Source organism: Pinus tabuliformis, chromosome Q, assembly GCF_031772625.1.
Source record: "Pinus tabuliformis cultivar Carrire ecotype Pingquan chromosome Q, CPIR1, whole genome shotgun sequence".
Taxonomy (NCBI): Eukaryota; Viridiplantae; Streptophyta; class Pinopsida; order Pinales; family Pinaceae; genus Pinus; species Pinus tabuliformis.
Window position 1 is genome coordinate 685,304,977 of NC_142296.1, and position 20,552 is coordinate 685,325,528.

The window sequence follows — 20,552 nt, forward strand, 5'->3', positions numbered from 1 at the left end:
ACCATTGCTTCCCATACATTGCTATATGACACTTGGTTCAGATCCACAGTCACACTCTGAGGTTGCTGGAAACCCGCTTTGGGAGGCTGCCATGGATGAAGAGTACTCTGCTCTCATGGAAAACAACACATGGGACTTGGTTCCACTTCCGAAAGGAAGAAAGCTTGTTCGATGCCAATGGATCTATCGAACAAAGATTGTTGTAGATGGTGAGATCAGAAAGTACAAAGCTTGACTTGTTGCAAAAGGATACTCACAGGTACATGGCATAGACTACACAGAGACATTTGCACCTGTTGCAAAAATGGACTCCATTCGACTAGTTTTAGCCATTGTTGCTTCTCGCAGATGGGAAGTTCATCACATGGATGTGAAGAGTGAATTTCTTCATGGATATCTCAAGGAGGAGATATATATGGAGCAGCCATAGGGATACATTCAAACTCTTCCCTCGTTTGCAGATTAAAGAAATCTTTGTATGGCCTAAAACAGGCTCCCAAAGCATGGTATGCAAAGATGGATTCTTTCCTGCTTTCCATTGGATTCATTTGATGCAAATCTGATCCGAATGTTTATTTGCTGCAACATGATGATTCCATTTTGCTAATAGTACTTTATGTAGATGATTTACTGATGACAGGGAACCTTACCTCAGCTATTGATTCAGCAAAATCAGCATTACACAATCGATTTTCCATGACAGATTTGGGATTGTTGCACTACTTTCTTGGTCTTGAAGTTTCTGAGTCTACTTCAGGGATCAAGATGGCACAATCTAAGTATGCATTAGATCTACTTGTCCACTTTCATATGACACAATGCAAGCCAACAGCATCTCCCTTTCTTTCAAGGATCAGATTTGAGGATGCGGGTACTACACCTTTGGTGGATAGTACACTGTATCGACAGTTGGTTGGGAGTTTGTTGTATCTTATTCACACTCGACCTGATATATCTTTTGCAGTAGGAGTTTGTTCTAGATATATGCAGGAGCCCCATGAGCTTCACTGGAAAGCTGCAAAGAGAATCCTTAGATATATGAAAGGTACTTCTAGTTTTGGTATCTTTTATGCTGCAGATTGCCCACTTTCACTGATTGGGTACATATATTTTGATTGGGCTGGCAATGGTACAGACTGCAAGTCCACCTCTAGTTATATTTTCAGCTTTGGTTCGGGGCCTTTTTTCTGGTCTAGTGAGAAGCAATCCACGATTGTTTTATCTACAACCAAGGCAGAGTATAGAGGTGTAGTGAATGCATCTACACAGGTTGTTTGGTTGCAGGGGCTTCTCTCTGAGTTTGGTATTCAGTATCCACTTCTTACTGTCATATTTTGTGACAATCAGGGGTCCATTCAGATATCGATTGATCCAGTTCAGAGGTAGAGGAACAAGCACATCGATATTCACATGAATTACATCCACGAGCTGATCTGTGACCGAGTCATATCACTGCAATACTGCCCCACTGAGCAGCAGGTTGCAGACATCTTCACCAAGTCTTTCACTGAAAATAAATTTTCAAAACTGAGAGTTATGCTTGAAGTGGTGGAGACAGCTGAGTAGGCCCTTCTAGCCACTTAGCCCTTTTTTCCTCTTTTTTTTTTGTGGGGGGGGGGGTTGCTTCCCACGAGGTTTTACCTCTTTCTTCATTTTATGAGGGTCTTTTATTTATTGTACCTGAGTACCTAACATGGCATCTTGGTCGAGACTCAGCTTAGATAAGTGAGTTAATATGAAGGGGGGGTGTTCGAATATAATCCTAACATCTACATTTATTTTTTAGCCTAAGTATCCTTGGCTTAGCCACATGCACTAAAAATCATGTTCACACTTGGCTTTTGGTAAACTAGCTCAGTGGACCAACCTTCCCTTGTTTTTATCCTTTAAAGGCTTAATATTATGGAAATATTGGTCCAACCACTTTCCTAAACCATTTAGACATCTAAGTTCATTTTCACACCCAACCACACCTCATCCACTTGAGTTATTTGAGGATTGGCGCCCCACATGAAGATTCCCCCTTAAATCAAGGGACTAGTAACTCAACTCAGCAAGGGCTCTACAGCATTTTTCCCAACCTAGGCTCCAAGACGAGTAACTTAACCCAAGTTGTTCCAGGGCTTCCAAAATGTTTGTTCCAACCCATAGCCATATGGAACCTGAGCACCAATTGAAAAAAAACAAGTGGAAAAACCAAAAACACCATGGTTATCCAAGAAATGGAAAGGTGAGGCTAAAACCATTGTCAATCTAGGAAAATATCCATGTCAATGACAATATGTAACCAAAAAATCACATGCATATACGATGCATCCAAAATCAGCAAGGAAATTACACATGCAACTTGTTACCTACAAAGAAATCCAACTGTAGTTGCTAATCTTTCTATTCCCATGTGCTTTCCTTCCTTTCTTTGCCTTCTTTCTCCAAACGTAATTGAATACTAAAGTGCTCCAATCATGCTCCAAGAATGCTCCAAGATTTCTCTAAGTGTGCAAGGGTGTCAAAGAATGAGAGAATAGAAGAAAGCTCCAAAACTGAACTAGAAAAAGGTTAAACCAGCAAAAAACTATGAACTTATCATCATAAGCCTTTATATCATTTTGGCCTCTATTTTATTTATTTTTCTTTATTTTTCCTTCAATTTCCCTCTCATCCAAATCTATGTCTCTTCATCTTCTTTTTCTCCTATTTTCCTTTATTTTCATAAATAAAAATGTCATTTATTGCCACTTTGTCTTTTGCCAATGCCTTTGTCAATTTCCATAGCCATTTATTAATCACAATTGATACCCATTGCTATGTTTTTCCCAACATTTAGCTTGGAATACGTGTCCCATGACCTTGGTCTTATTTTTTATTTACATAGCAAATCATTCAGGGGTTGTTTCATAGAACTTTTCAAATATAGCAAAAAAATAATTAATTCTTCTCTCCAATAATAAGAATATAACATAATTATTATTACCTTTATTACCTTCTTTATTTAAATTAATTCTTGCAAATAACATGTTTTCTTTTTCTTCTCATACCTTTATGATTAACTAGTTTTTGCCTTTTTATTTACAAGTTAACACATTTTGGTTTTGATAGTTATTCTTTCTACTAAAGTTTTTCACATTAATCTTTCTTTTAATTTCTTAATTAAAACTAAAAAAATGTTAATATATTTGAGGAATGTATTTTCATCTCTGTTTAGATTTTTACATTTATTTAATATAATTATAAAAAAATATGATGAGATTCATTGATGACCATGTATCATACTCAAGCAACAACATATGCTATTGACTTTACCAGCTATGACTTAGGAGGTTATGATAGTATGATGAAAGATAAAATATACAAGATTCAAATCTGAATGTGAAATTAGCTTTTGTATCAATTATATCTAAGATTTTTTGTTTCATGCTTAAATGTTACCAATTCATTGTGGAATTTAGTGAGAGTAATCTAGGAAGTAAGTATTGTAGATAGCATGCACTTAATTGTACTTTAGTTAGACTAATGAGTGGGTTAATGCATGGAACCCTTGTTATTATCACCAAGAGAGAACTCCACAAGTGCATGTGTGAGTTTTACTAATATCCACTCACATAAGACAGTTAAGGGAAAATCAAAATGCAGCTATTTCAGCTATGGCTACCATCTGAAATCATCATGAATGAGGAAGAAAATTGATCTCATGGTGTAGACTCTTCATTAGAACAATCTTGGCAACTATATTCCAAATATTGCCAAGAAGAAGTAGGGAGAAAGAGCACATGAAACAAGAATAAATGCACATGCATTAATTACTATTCATTCTTCTCTTGATGCATGTGTCATAGATTCTAGAGATTCCCATCACATGGCAGCCACAAAAGATTCTCTCTAATATTTAAAACCATATGCTAGTCTTGCTATTCTCATGGGAGATGATTCTCTAGTAGAGGCAATTGGACAACAAAGGGTAGATCTTAGACATGGAAGTTTCAAGAATGTCCTGCATATTCAAAAGCTTTCAATAAATCTTCTCTCTATGTATCAAATGACACATATCGGTACCAGAATGAGAGTTGAATTCACCCCATATTCAGTGAGTATATATGACATGCAAGATAACTCCAAAATTGCAGTTGGTAAGGTAATTCATTGGTTTAGCCTATACAAATGTTCAAAAAAGTTCGTTACTCAAATTTCAATTTACTGTTGGTGCATGTGAATGATGAAAGTAGGATTTGGCATAAAAGGTTTGAAAATTTAAATTTCAGATAGACGGAACAAAGTAGCAAATAAGGAATAGTGAAAGGGTCTCCTACTATAGAATTCCCTGATGGAGTTTGTGAAGAACGTGCTCTTGGAAAGCATCTGCAAGAAAAGTTTGGGAAGAGGCATGTGTGGATGGCCTCCTCCCCCTTAGATCTTGTTCACAAATAATGATATGCACTCACATTCCTAGATGATTGCATGAGATACACATGGGTGTACTTTCTCAAACTCAAATCTGAAGTGTTTAAACATCTGAAGATTTTCAAAATGTGTGTAGAAAAGTGGTTTGGAAAGATGATCAAGATACTTCATATAGATAACCATTGGGGGGAATATGTCAAACAATATGTCTAATATTTTTGTGATGAAGTAGGAATATAGTTGCAACACACATTTCCTTACAATCCACAATAGAATGAGATAACTAAGAGGAAGGACAGGTCCTTGAAAGATGGCAATTTGAATGTTGGAAGCAAGGTCCCTTCCTTCCATATCATGGGTTGAAGCAATCAACTATACATAATACATATAAAAAAATAGATCTCCTCACAAATATGTTATAGAAAAAAGACCATTTGAAACATGGGTGCCATGCAACTAGAAGTTACAAATTTCCGCATTTTTTGATCTCGCACATGGGCCCACATTTCTTCATAAATATGGAAGGATTTGGAGCCTTAAATCAAAGAGCGCATCCTTTTTAAATATCCAAATGGTGTAAAAGGATATAGACTACTCGGTCTTTCAATAGGAAAGCTCTTCATTGAGAGGAGCGTCTAGTTTAATGAAATTGCCCTACATGTATCCAAGGAACATGCAAAAATTGTGTGCTTCCTCCTATAGCAAATCTAAGAGATGATGCATCCTATCATTCAAATCATATTTTAAATTTAAGTTTCAAAGTTGATTCAGAAGATCATAAGCATGCATGTGAAGATTCCAATTGTCGACCACTTTCGATACAGAACCGACACCTCATGAGTGATCTCTTAGATGATCCTGCCACGAGATCTCAATTTGAAGAAGCACATCATGCATTCATATCTATAGAACCAATTATACCCATGCAATGCTACATAGTTCTAGCATCTGACCCTAAAACTTATGAAGAAGTTGTAGGGAATCCTTTCTAGGAAGTAACTATGGACAAGGAGTACAACTCCCTCATTAAGAACCAAACTTGGGACTTGGTTCCACTTCCTTCATATTGTAAGCTTGTCAAATGCAAGTGGGTCTATAGGACAAAGAAAGAAGTGGATGGACTTGTGAGCAGATGCAAAGCATGATTGGTCATCGAAGGATTTCAACAAGTTCATGGCATCAATTATGATGAAACCTTTGCTCCAGTGGCCAAAATGGACTCTATTTGGTTAACTCTTGCCATTGCAGTAGCAAGAAGGTGGGAGGTTCACCACATGGATGTGAAGAATGCATTTCTTCATAGTGATCTCAAAGAGGAAATTTACATGGAGCAACCACAAGGGTATGTAAATAATTCATCTTTAGTTTGTCGACTCAAGAAGTCTCTCTATGGCCTCAAGCAGGCACCTAGAGAATGGTATGCTAAAATGGATTCTTATTTACTCTCTCAACATTTCATTTGATGTAAATATGATCCAAATGTTTATATGCTAAGAACATTTGACTCTTTGTTTCTCATAATGCTCTATGTAGATGATCTACTAATCACAGGTAGTTCAACCTCAACCATTGCTATAATCAAAATTGCTTTGCATGATAGGTTTTCCATGATAGATATGGGTATGTTACACTTTTTTCTTGGACTAGAAATCAACCAAAATGATTTAGGGATCAAAATTTCTTAGTCCAAGTATGCAAGAGATCTTTTAGTTCTCTTTCACATGACCAACTGCAAGCCAACAACTACACCTTTCTTATTGAGGGTACACCTTGAGGATGGAAAGGATACATCGTTGGTTGATTGCACCATGTACATATAGCTTGTGGGAAGTCTCCTCTATCTCACTCACTCTTGTCTAGATCTCTCATATGCAATATGCATAGTTTCCATATACATGCAAGAGCCACATGAGCTACATTGGAAAGATGTCACGCACATACAGATATGTCCAAGGAACCATCAACTATGGGATTCATTATGTAGTAGGATATACTTTGGATCTCATTGGCCACACTAATTCAAATTGGGTTGGCGATAACATTGATCGCAAGTAACTTAAGGATATGTTCTCAATTTTAATTCCAGTCTCATTTGTTGGTCTAGCAAAAAGCAATCGACAATTACTTTATCATTAGAAGAGGCCAAATATAGAAGTGCAGTCAAAGTTTCCATTCAGGGCATTTGGTTGCATAACTTCCTCACTAAGCTTGGTATCATATTTCATCATTCCAGTGTCATTTGGTGCAATAATCAAAGTGCACTAAAATAATTTTGTAGAAATCCAGTACAGTGGCAACAAACAAAACACAAAAACACATTGAGATCCATATGCACTACATCCGAGAATTGGCACATTAATTATTTTTTCTATCAGTTTTTCTTTCTTCTTTCCTTAAATATTTGGTTCATTGTATTTTAACTAGATCCAATTTGTACAAATTCAGATACAGTTTCAAAATATAAACACGGATAAAATCAGTTTCACAATATGAACAGGATAAAATTGGAACGATATAGAAAAAATTAACATGGCCCCGCAAGAATTACACTCACACATCTGAAATGAATTAGTGTCTTTCATTTCATTTCCTTTCCCTCTCGGATTCCTCCCACCTGAAACGCTGATGTCAGTTGAGATGGAACATGAACAGTTGTGCGTTACACATTATTGCTTGGGTAGTGGATACGCCACTGCCCCGATTTAAGTCACTTGACCATTTTCCCATGTTGTAAACTCAACCATTTTGGATGCTTACCTTCCTGCAGATTCTAGCCTTAGTAGAATGGGCCAGGATTTATTAGTTTATCCAAAGGATTAGAGAAATGTTAGAAAGGGGAGAAAGATGTCCATTCGATAATACAGCAGATGAGTACAGTGAGTGTTACACAGCTATCTACAACATGTCCACTCATTTGCTCTCGCTACCTCGGTACGCAGAGGAACTGTATAAAAGATACAATTACCGCCATGATTTTACCAGATTTAATGCAAAGGCATGGTGAGATATTGCTAAGAGAACTTGTGAGGCGATGGGAAATTTAGGAGTTGGTTCGAGTGCTTTAAAATGTGTTTGCATTTTCGGATCGCTTCTTCGTCCGAAGCCGCTCCCTTGTCCCATTGCGAGAAGTCATAGTTACGTGTTTCAGGGACCTGGTATTCTCCAATGCAATGAGGATTACTGCTTATAGGGAGGGACTGGATAGCCTGATTGATCGAGAGTGCAATGGAGAGGAGATTGATCGTGTCTTGTTGGAAAAAATTAATGGCCATTTTGTGGAGCTTGGAATAAATTTATAGAAGAATCGCTTTCAAATTCATCAAAAATTTAGAAATGTTGTATAGTATTATCCGATGAAGGCGTTTCAGGTGCCGTAATTGCTTGAATATGAAGTGGAATTTCTTGAAGATATCAGTGGAATTTCTTGAATATACCAGTGTAGAGAAAAAAAAAATTGTTGTTAGACTTCATGAGTCAAAGCTGAAGCAGCTTCTGATTTCAAGGAAGCGCCAAAGAACTAAACTAGGTTTGAGGCATATATCATTCATAGTTCAAACATCCATCATGAAATAAACTAGATTGTAATATTGACTGCAGGATGTTGTCCAGGCCAGGTTACATGTCTTTTTGTGCTAAATCTTCCTCGCGAGATTGTTAAATCTCTAGAATTATTTAGAGAGTTTTCTTCAATAAAAATTATAATTACCAAGCTTACATAGTAGCATTCTTTCAATCCTCTAAAATATATGGTAGTAGCAAATTCACCGTGGGAAAGATGTAATTGCATTTATTGCCTAATTATATTTATATTTAGGTAACTTTATTGTAGATTTTGAATTATTTTGGAAATTCATGGATAGGTGTAAAAAACGGGGGAATCTAAGGGATTTGATACTTCACTTCTAATTGAGCTGCCCAGGTTAATTATTTATTATTACAAGTGATTTTAATAATAATCGGTTCATAGGCATGTAAGGAGATATATATATATTCTCTTTTTTGGTTTTGAATATTTAATTTTTTTAAAGTAAAAACATGCTCTTAATCGATACCAATAATTGGTAATAATATCTATGGTCCCTTTCTATGATCATTTACGACAATGAATCGATACCAACTATTGGTAATAACACTCAAGTCCTAACAAAAGTTTGTCTAGAAGGTGTAGCACAAGGTAAGGACCTTCTTCTTAATATGCAAGTTCTCTGATCTTGAGTATGCTAGCCTCTATCATGAGTTGTGAGAGGGTTTTATTTTAGTTATTTTGTTGGAGGGGCTCCTATTGATATTATTATTCAAAACTAGGCGAGTGAGTTATGATAATCAAATAGTTGGCGCTGCATACACACACAAAGCCTATATAAGTCATTTTTATTATTCTAGTTTAGTGACCTTTTCCATGTAAAGGAGATAATGAATTCAAGAAAATATATATAAGAACACATTGGTGGTATTTGACAATGAGACCCATGATTTGTTGGCTAACAAAACAACATAACTTTCCTACCTAATTTGACTAGAGTTATCCCATGCAATTTTTTCGTCCTTACAACAATTTTACCCCTTTTGGGTGAATTTATTTGTGAAGACCTTCAATTATTTTTATGCCTTTAACCTTAGTGTTGTGAAAGTGTATCTTGAAACCTATTTTAAGAACTCTCTATACATCCATATTTGTAGATGGGTGTATCCGTAGCCAACCTATTATGTAATTTTTTCTAATACATCCTTCCACTACCAAAACCAAAACCATCATGTTTGAGACTACCTACTCAAAGTCCAAGTTGGCATTAAAATGGCCCTACCCTAATAATTTGAACCAAGTGGATATTAGTGGTCACCCGCCTATTCCACCTAGACCTCCATTCGGTTTCATCAGTTTCCATGATTATAACAACATTTACTATTTTTAGCAGTTTTTCAGGTCATGAACTTTCGAAGTTGTTTTGACCACCTAAACAACATTTTTATAAGGTCTGTCGCAGGCCCAAAGCCATAAGTAGAGGCCTATCACAAATCCCGTGGCGCTCAAAAATATATTTCTAATAGGGTATGGTACGGGCCAAACGAAGATCATATGACCAAGTTACGACCTGGGAAGTTGGCTACCTAATTAACCCCAACGGGGCCCACAAACTCTTGTCATTTAGGATTTCCCTTTGTTCTTCAATAATAAAAAGGCCCTTGAGCCTCATTGTAACACAGTTTAGAGGCATGTAGCAGCCACATCTCTTCTCAAAGATAAGCTACCATTGCTCGAGCTAGTTTATTTCCATTCTATATGTAAGCATATTTTAGTTCTTTGATGTTATTGAAATGAATTTTTATTTTTGCTACATCTCTATGTTTATGTTTATATATGTATTTTGTTGCATTCCTGCATAAGTCCAGATCATAAGCCCCTACCTCTACCAAATCTCAACAACCACCTAAAGGAAGTGAGCATGTATTGGACAAAATTTATTCGTAAGAGGAAAATTGATAATGTAGCCAAGTTGCCAACTATGAAAGTCCAAATTCCTAAACATGTAGTCTTGAAGGCCTCATCCATAGCCAATCCATGTAAGTCATCAACTACCAAAATCTCGAATACCTCCTTTCGATCCATGCATGCATGTGATGGTAGTAAGAGAACTAACTCTCTATTACCAATCCAAAATCCTCAAGAAATTGAATCTATCTTTAAATATATATTCTCCAAACAATTGAAACTATTGACCCTTCAAGATTTTGGATCAATACTATATCCTTTGGCAATTGATTCAATGCTCTTCGAGACCTTGAGAATAATTAGGTTAATATGCACAATATCAATGGTTTATAATGAAAATGTCCTTTGACAGTGTTCAAGTCTTAATTGAGACTAATAAAAATGTATTTTCTAGTAGTAGCTGACTTATTTTGGTGGGACAATTATTCTTTGTTTACAAGAGATCAAGGTTGTGGGCTTTATGCTTCATACTACCTTGTTTTTACATTTGGATAATGGCTAGAGTTTCTTATCCATGTGATATTAATGGAAAAGGGGTTCTCACAATCCCTATCTCTCCAATTTTTTCATTAAGTGGGGTACACAACCCTCCTGGTGACTAGTGTGGACTCTTCTTACCCTACAACATTGATTTCTATGGTTAACCAACACTTACACCTCCTATGATGTTGGTGAGCATGTAACATGGCTTTGGATGGTTTATGAGTTTCATATATGCCTTGTATTATCTATGGAAATTTAAATATGGTGGAGCTCTAAGAAGATAGATAAGAGTTTCTTCTGGTATGGATATTATTTAGGTACTTCCACTTTATCTAACCACCAACCCATTTTGTTTTATCTATCTTAGGGGGTGGATTGAGTGCATATTCCCTAAAACCATTATATTTTCAATTTATCTGATATTTAGAGCCCAAATTGTCTTGCATGCATTCACATATGATGGAATCTATTTCCTAGTCTACATGAGGCTTCTGGTAGGGTTACCTAGTAGGCTAGTGTTATTTCTTTCCTGCAAGGTTATGGGCACCAAATAGCCAAAATATAACTAGGTCATAATTATGCTATGTGTTGTGAATTATATGTCTTTATGAGATACCTACAATGGGCTCCATATAATGAATATAAACAAGCTTGGCATGTGAAGTTAGGCCACTTTATTCAAGAAGATGATATTTGTTGAGCATGATGCACTTAGTTGTGTGATAAGTTACACTAGCTAAGAATGAGCAACTAATATACCAAATCATTCTTCAAAACCTTAGCCACCAAGAAAGCTAGTGAATCCATTTCTTCCATGAGATAAACCTAGATTGCATAGCCAACCAAGAGGAAAGTGAGAGTGAAATTTTGAAACACTATAGGATGTGTTCCAATAACAAGGCTTGTTAACAACAAAATGATAAGAAGCTACCCAAAAGTGCATTGATGTTATTCCTTGTAAACTCCTAGATGCAAAAAACAAAGCTTATGAGGTAATTTTATAACTCGATAAGATGATTGTAGTGTTTTTTAAATAGATTGATGCTAATACCCTTAGTTTGAACAGAATTCCATGTGAATTCTACAAGGCTAGATACAAATTTTTTTATTGGACCTTCTACAAATTTATAATGAGGCTATGTGAAATCTATCCTTGGAATTAGGAGAAACCCTTTTCCCTATTCAATTCATATCCACAATTAGAGACCCTTAGGTTATAGAGAATATGTGACCTATTACTCTATGAAATACTTCATATAAAATATTAGACAAAACTTTGGCCCGATGGCTAAAGCATCTACTCCCTAACATTATTTGTCTTAAGAAAATAAGTTCTATTTGGGGTTAATACATTTTTCATAAAGTCAATGTATTCTAAAAAAGAATGGCATGGACCCAAACATCAATCTATGATGCATTATATGAAATCCCTAGGGTTCATTCCATCCTTTATCACTTATGTTGAAACCTTATTTGTGAATTCCTCATCCTACCTTTCTATGAGTCCTTTTAAAGCCAATGATTTTTTTTCACACAATTCCATTAGGAAAGGGTGCCCCTTGGCTTCAATCATGGATGTCAAGGTCACAAAGGAACTAAATTATTTTCTTAATTAGAGAGTAGGTTTAAGTCACATTCAAGGGATTCTAATCCTTAAGATAAAGTATAGCTAATTAGATAATAGACATTTTGTTGATGAATCTTTCTCAACTATTTCAAAAGACTAGAAATCATGAACTCAAGTGATGAAGTGCTTAACCATTTTTTTCTACTACCTGAAGGTTAATTATACACTAACTTGATCAAGAACTCAAGAACTAATGTTATAGAAAAAACCAACGCCCAATTTCTAAGTGGTTCTCAACTCAAAATTGGACTTGTATTTAACCCAGACAAATCTTTAACTTTTATGGTGTCCCCTTTTCCTTCTAATTCTCTCATAAAGTACTATGGAGAGTTTTGGTTCAATAGGTGGAGAAGAAGATAAATAATTGGATCTCTAAACCCATTATGTTGGTAGCCATATTCCAAATTTACACCAACTCATTGGAATCTACCGATGTTTATTACTCTTCTTATTGGGTCCAATTAAAGATTGCCTATAAACACCTTGAAAAGGCTCTTTGAAATTTTATGGGATAAGTTTTATCAAAGGCCAAATTTTCTCTAAATTATTTCCAATATTATGTTTTATACCATAGGAATTTGGATAGGGTGAGGAATTTCTTTATAGATTTTCTTGGTAACCCCTATGGGGACCAAATTGTAGGTAATTATTTATTATATATTATTTGGAGGGCCCATGAAATGTTGAGACCCTTCTTAAATTCATTTAACCCTCTCTAGAAACTACACTTTCTTCTAATGCTCATTTCTTATGTATTTACCCTTGATTCTTCTTAAGTAAATTCATTAGACAAGTCCTCCAAATTCTTGTGCCCCTGAAATTTATTTATTTATTATACGGACTCAATAATAGTTGGGTGGACCCAAGAATGCAGGGCAGACCCAAGGATGGTGGGCAGACCTACCCATGGTTTTCGCACATGGTTTTGGGCATGTTGGTTTTCCACCCATGGTATTTTGTAGATCTGGTCAATGAAACTATGGTTATGTTCTGATCCAGGGTTAATGGATTAGAATTTATGAATGCTTTGACATGTATATATATATATATATATATATATATATATATATATATATATATATATATATATATATATATATATATATATATATATATATATATATATATATATATATATGTATGTATGTATGTATTGTAACATTGAAAGTAATAAAATGAAAAATCAATCTTGTATTCCCAATTTTGGGATCTAGGGGAAAATCTCTGTGTGTACTTGTTTTATGTTCTTGCCATTGTATATTTTTTTGTTTTAAGAATTCATTTTAAATAATTTATATATAGGGTTAAAACCTACATGGCCTTCAATATGTTTTTGAGAGGCATTTGATTGGATAAATATATATATATATATATATATATATATATATATATATATATATATATATATATTTAATGTCTTGTCTACATAGTGGATACCCTGGGATGAACTTAGAAGGAAGTCTTCTATTGTCAACATTGATAACATTATTATGGATTACATATAGGGGATCATCCATAATGAATTCAAGTAAAACATTTCCTTCCAACATATAAGGCCTCATGATGTGACATGAAATGGGGATCAACCACCACTTTGAAAAATAAAAGTAAGCCATGGGGTATAACTGGCTTTGCACCAAACCTTTACTCAAAGGTTAACAACAAACCATGTTTGATAACTAACATCCAAACTAAAGATCTGGTTACTTAAACAACATATGGAAACCTATTCTTTAATAAAGAAAACACTTTTCATCTAGATCCTAGTGGTGGGAAGTATTTGTATGGATAAACATTTAGGGTCAAACTATGACATTTCAATGCACACTCATTGGAAATAGTTGATTTTGACCACAAAATTTAGTGAAAATTCATGAAGTTTGTACTTTTTTCTATTACCACTAATATATGTTGCTTACCACTAATAGAATATCATATGTGACTTGTGAATAATGAAATTTGGTTATATATAGATATCTATATATATATATATATATATCTATATATATATATATATATATGTATATATATGTATATATATGTATATATATATATATATATATATATATATATATCTATATATATATATATATATATATATATATCTATATATATATATATATATATATATATATATATATATATATATATATATATATATATATATATATATATATATATATATATATATAGATAGATAGATAGATAGATAGATAGATAGATATATATAGATAGATAGATATTCTTTAATACTAAGCTAATGTCAAGCAATTGATGTTTTTAGAGTGCGTGAGGGTCAAAGAAGCGATGATATTGGCCTTGAAGTGTTGATTAGGAGAAAGGGTGTTCTTTCTTATCTTCCCCCATTTCCTTATTACACCCCAAGAACTCCAATCTTTTCCCTTAGGGTATGCCTTGATTTTGTGGGTTCATGTGCAAACTCATGGAATGCATAGTACTTTTAATGTTAACTATGTAGTTGATCATGCAAATATCCTCTTGGCATTTGGATTATGTTTTGATAATTGATTCATTGATAAATTAGAGTAATTTGAAAGTCTAGGTAACATTGTTCATATTGACATTGATCTATTAAACATCAATAAAAATAATCAACCCCATCTATCCCATTGAAAGGATTTTAGGTGTTGGTCCTCAAATTTTTCTTTGAAAAACCACTTAAACTGTCATCATTTTGAAAATATTCATTCCATTTCCCTTCACGTTTTCCTCATTTTGCTTACACTTTGCCCATAAATCCAAATAAACCCATAAAATGGTATTTTCATTATTTCAATATTTTTTTAATTTAGCAATTCTTAAATATTACAAATTCATTTTTACCATTTTTTTTATAGAAAATCATTCGATTTGGTAATTATTCCTTCATTAATATATTTGTAGGAAGTTTGGGGAAAATTGGAAACATGGTTTTTTTCTCAGGGTTCATGAGATGGAGAGACATCCCCTGGATTTGTGAGATCTCAAATCAATGCTACGATAGAAGGGAAATCACGTTATAAAAAGAAGGAAATCCACACCTGTTTTTAGAACCTGTGATTTAGCATGAAGTCAAGTACCATAGAGGTAAAATTAGTTGAGTATGGATGATAAATCAAGCATACAATTAAATCATGGAGGATTGATAGCTTGTTAGTTTCATTATGGCTTTGTATAAATAATCATAGAGAGTGGAAACTGGGGGATTAATTTCCTTTATATAGAAAAACTTTTAATTAAGTTCTGCACTTGTTTCCATCACTATATACATATAGTGGCTTTGAGGTTCTATAGTTAATACATTCTTTGTATGTCTAAGTCACCTTAGAGGCCGCGCAATCTCTTCACATGTTCACCTATCTTTCATGTGTACATATTTTAGCTTTTTTGCGCATTTTTTTGCTGATAAAATCCTCTTTGTATTATCTTTAATGTGTTTTTTTATATGTGTAAATTAACCCCTTTTATGTTGTAACAAACATGTTCTTTTATTTGGGTATAATTTGCTTTTTAAACCAATTCTAATTGTCCTTATGGGTAAGGATTGGAATAGTTTGCAAAGTATTGTTGCAAGCCTCTTTCACCCATGGGAGTAGAATAGAGACACTATAACTTGATTTTCTACCCATTGAGATCCCAATGGATGCTTAATCAGCTAGATAGGTTTGACTCAATTGTTGTGATTTGATTTCTTTTAGAGTACTCTTTCCATTTAATGCATGAGTGATTAGAATTATTTCCCAATCAACAATCTCCACAAGTGAAAAAAGTATTTTTGTGTGAGCCACCTAAGGCATGATATCTCAGAACCTGCTTTCCTACCTACGCAAGCATTAGTAGCTAGATTAGAAAAATTTTAGTTCCTATTTTTTCTTGAAAGTTACAATTCTGGTCTAGAAATTCATTTTACATTGCAATAGTTCTAGTGAAGATAGTCTTTATTTTGATATAAAATTTAGAAATTTTATTTTTTCCACTACAATGACTTGATTAGGATTTACACTTCCTCTAATCACATTTCTTAAATTGAATTCCATTATTAGTCAAAGCTTATTTGCTAAATTAATTAACTTTCATATTTATTTTCATTTTAGATTGAATTTCATTCTTTACCTTAGCCTTTGATTCACATTCATAATTAGTCCTTTGAATCTCATTCTCAAAACTCATTTATGATCTTATAGAAAACACATTCGTAGATAAGATTATTATTCATTAAAGAGACACATTAAATCACATATAGTGAGTGTGCTTCATCAATTTACAAATCGTACATTAATATAATAAATGTATTAATTTATGCAAGTAAATTAGGCCTGACATTAGCTCTACACTCTAATACCTTATTCCTTAACCATGGAATGCATGCATGTTACACTAATTAGCATAATATATGTAAATATGTATTTAAAATAACCTATATGAGGGGGGTAAATAGGGTCATGCCATAGATTACATGAAGAATTGCAACATAGAATGAGGCAAAGTGATTTGATGGGAAATACACAATAAAATTCAGACCTAGGTTTTTTTAACTTTTTATTTTTTGGATACAATTTAATTATATATATATAATAGGATGTATACATAAATGGTAGTGATAATGGGGTAGTAATAAATTAATTAGTTATGGATATGATTAGATTTTTTTTATAATGGAATGCTTTCTAAAAGGTATGTTTTTCTTAAAATAATGATTAATATTTCTCTTTTAATTGTTTATCAAGTGGTAGGGTTTTGAACTTTAGAAAATTCATTTTCCATTTTGGATATATTTATATTTCCATATTTAGTCTAAAAGGTTTTGATATTTGGTAGGTTATTAGTATTGTAGCATTTATAGAAAGAGAAATGAGATATTTTTGATTTGTTAAAAGAGAGGATGTTTGGCACAAGATTCATTATTGATGTGGTATGCCTTCCTATGATGATTTTGTTAGATAGATAGAGTGATTTTTAGAATTCAAGTATTTTTAAAGGCTAATGTGAAGAGTTTATGTGATCACATCAACGAAATTCTTGCAAAGGAATGGAATGTACTTCCTATTGGAAACATCATCCTTTGTTTGTTGTGTGAGTTTGGCCTATTCACTTGAGAGGAAGCTGAAAAGCCTCAAGTGGATACCAACAACCATAGAAGTAAAAAAGACTTCTTGGAATATGAAAACAAGCATCAGTGAAATTGTATTAATGTGTATCATATGTATGAGAAAGGTATCTCATGTTTAATCTAATTACTATCTATTTTAATGTGTTTCATATAGTGGTATCAAAGTTAGTTTAGCCCAAGTTGTCTTTTCCATCTTGAGCTTATCAAAGCTGGTGTAACTCAAGGTTGTCTCTCTATTCATATTATTTCCCCTCTATCACTCAAAGTTTCAATTCTAACCCCTCTCTTAGCTATATTTGAGCCAAGTTCTCTACCCACAATCCAAAACTAGCAAAAACAAACAAGTGCTTTTGAGGATTCCGAGGAACTAATCAACCTAGTTTATGCATTCCTCCAAAAGGTATTTATATGAATTATTTCTAGAAAAAGCTTCCTCACCTCCTAATCCTTCTATTTCACCAAAAGGAATTTCATCGTGTCTAGAAAATTAGAGGGATAATGCATGCATGTAAAAATCCTATGAATTTTCTTTAGCAACCCCAAGGAGATGGAACTCCTATGGTCCCTCTTCCTTGACTCTTCAATTATAATATCATGAATTAAGAGAAGTGAGCTAGCCCATATGAAATTTTGCAAAACAAAAAAATTTCTTTGGAGACCCCAATCGTAAGAAGGGATCATTGTCATGAGTGCCTAGCAGCAAAAACTAGAACAAAAAGAGGGAAGCATTAGCTTCTAAAAGAATGGTATGGAAGCTTTTCTTTGTCTCGAAATGAGGAATCGTGTGAGAGTTTGGCTGGAATTCTAATCTTGGTGAGGGGATTTTATCCTCATCCACCCCTCTCATCTAATGACAATGATCATATCCATAAGAAAGAATTAACAAATCGACTATGGAATGAGCTACAAATTGGAAATTTTGTGGTCAAAATTGGTGGTAAATCATTGAGGTTCAGGTAGGGTTTATTATTTTTCCACGTAATATTATATTGTATTTTTAAAATCTAGTACCTAGAAGCAACATTTGTGGAAGTTTGGTAGTATGTTGAAAGCTAAGGTTGAGAGAGAAAGGGTCCAAATCAAGATCTAATAATGGACCAACATGTATTGTTTGCGATATCTTTGATTTTATTGTTAAAAATAAAGTTGGGATATTGTTTGAAGTAGATGTTGGGGATATTATTCATGCCATGTGCTTTAGGACCAAGGTTATTTTCTACCACTCAGTAGTTTATTCGTGGAGATATCTCGGGAAATGAAATTTCAAAAGAAATAAAGAAATTAAATGATTGTGTAGGTGATACGTTATGGGAAGGAATTTAGAAAGAAAGGAAATGGAAATTAGTGGTACTACAAGGTGATCCCTTTGAAGGTTGAATAATATTAGTGATTTTAACAACCCATTTTGTTTTGTCTAGCATGTTTTTATCCTTTTATAGGATTGAACTGTGAGCCTTTACAATAGTTTTATATAGAATATTTTTGTTGAGTTGAAAGCAAGGCTTGTCATTGTCTTAGAAGAATCCATATCATTTTCCTTTTTGAGCTTTGAGATGATTTTATTGGCTCATAATTGGTTTCACCCTTAAAGGCCTCCTTGATAATGCACTCCTCCAAAGTAATGACTCATGGAAGAAGCCTTTCTATTGGATTTTAGGTGTAACCAAGCTTCCCACTCTTCTCATCCATAACAAACCATTGTCTACTCTAGTTAAAGCACTCTTTGAATTGGACAAACTTTCACCTTGAACGGGGTGGCTAAAGAGCTTCCATTGAAAAAGGTAACCTATCACAACCTTAAGGATTTCATGAAAAATGGCACTGTTTCCTGGTTTGAGAAAATTATTTTTTTGATCTCCATCAGTGCCTCTTCAAGAGAAATGCAAGTGACATGTTTTTCATGCCCAAAATGAAAGGATTGGTAGATGCATATAATGTGGTTCAATTTTTGGGATCTACGGCTTCTTTGTTCCTATTTTTATTTGTTAAAATTGGCTACGAATTTATGATATACTTATAGTGGGAGAGTTGAGAACTTTTATCTGGCATTAGGAACTAACTATCTTTAACTTGTTGAATTTTAATTGTAAATGACTGTATTTTTTGTTGAAGACAACACCCTTTATTTTCCATCTTAAGAAAATGGATGGACTTGATGGATTATTAGAGTTACTGAACACTCTAATACTCTCTATTGTTCATAACACAATCAAAATTAACAAGGCCACTCTCGTTGATATTCAAACTTGTTTATAAAATGAACAATACAAAATTGAGTTTCTTCAACTTGAGCCATAACTCCAACAAGATGAATTACAACAATGGAATCAACATTTAGAACTAGTTTTTGTTTAAAACAATTCATTATTTGAGGTTTATTCCCATCAATAGTCAACACTTTATCATATCAATGGGGGCACTTTAGGAGCAGATTCAAATGAATATGAAGAAGTTCCACTTGCACTTCCCAAGCCCATCATCAGAACTTAGGAATAAGTCATTAACAATAAGCATAAAACTGGTCTCAGATATGAAAAGTAATTGACCTTTTACATTTTGGAATACTCCAAACCATTCCAATTTCAAAATTTTGGATTTCTTTAGGATAGTTCATCTTCTCCTTCTCCTCTTCCACAACCACTTCATACTATCAAATACTAACATTGTGATTGAGTTGGCCACATGAAAGATTGGTCTTTTAATCTTCACCTTAATGAGAATTATGGAAAAAATAATTATGATTCAAACAAATTTTCGAGACACAAGATTCCTTCAAGAGAAAATATTCACCTTGGATGGAACACTTCTTGGAAATGGTATTTAACAACCAAGAAGATATATCATTCATACCACAAAGTTCATTCTCAAGTATTAACAGGTCCTACAGTCGTGATACCTTCATCTTCTTACCTTGAATCCGATAAGGGGGGAATTGATGGGAAATTACTAGCTTTAAAGATATATTAGATGAGCCTGAGCCACATCCTAACATAGAGTCAATAGTCAGAACCTAGAGCCAAATTCAACCAAAATTAGAGTTATAATTGTAGCCAGAGACAAACTCATGTTCCATGAGCATGACTTTGTTGGTGGTTAGCCTTAAACCACCACTAGTTAAATAATTTGGCTTCTACTATCCATCTCATTAGTTTTTGGCCATATTTAAACCATCATTAGGGATCACTTCCACTTTGTAGAAGACTTTAACTTCAATTCATATTGAGAATTGTTCTGAGAACTACTTCGAGCCAAGTTCTAGATTTGGTGGTCAACCTTAAACCATCATTGATAGAAAACTTCAACTTATACTAATTCATTTGGTTTGTGGTCTTCCTTAAAACACAATTTTAGAGAGAACATCTAGCATTGGTTGCTATAAACCTTTGTATTTATCTCTCTTATTGGCCTCATATACACCCCTTCATATTAAGGGGGGAATGTTAGAA

General features: G+C 33.8%; 1 non-coding gene across 1 annotated transcript; it reads left to right on the forward strand.

Annotated features, from left to right (window-relative positions):
• Positions 1-6,871: 6,871 nt before the first annotated feature.
• LOC149221405 (U6 spliceosomal RNA) lies at positions 6,872-6,973 on the forward strand. Its single transcript, XR_016249812.1, has one exon. It is a non-coding gene; the product is annotated as a U6 spliceosomal RNA (small nuclear RNA).
• The last annotated feature ends 13,579 nt before the right edge of the window (positions 6,974-20,552 follow it).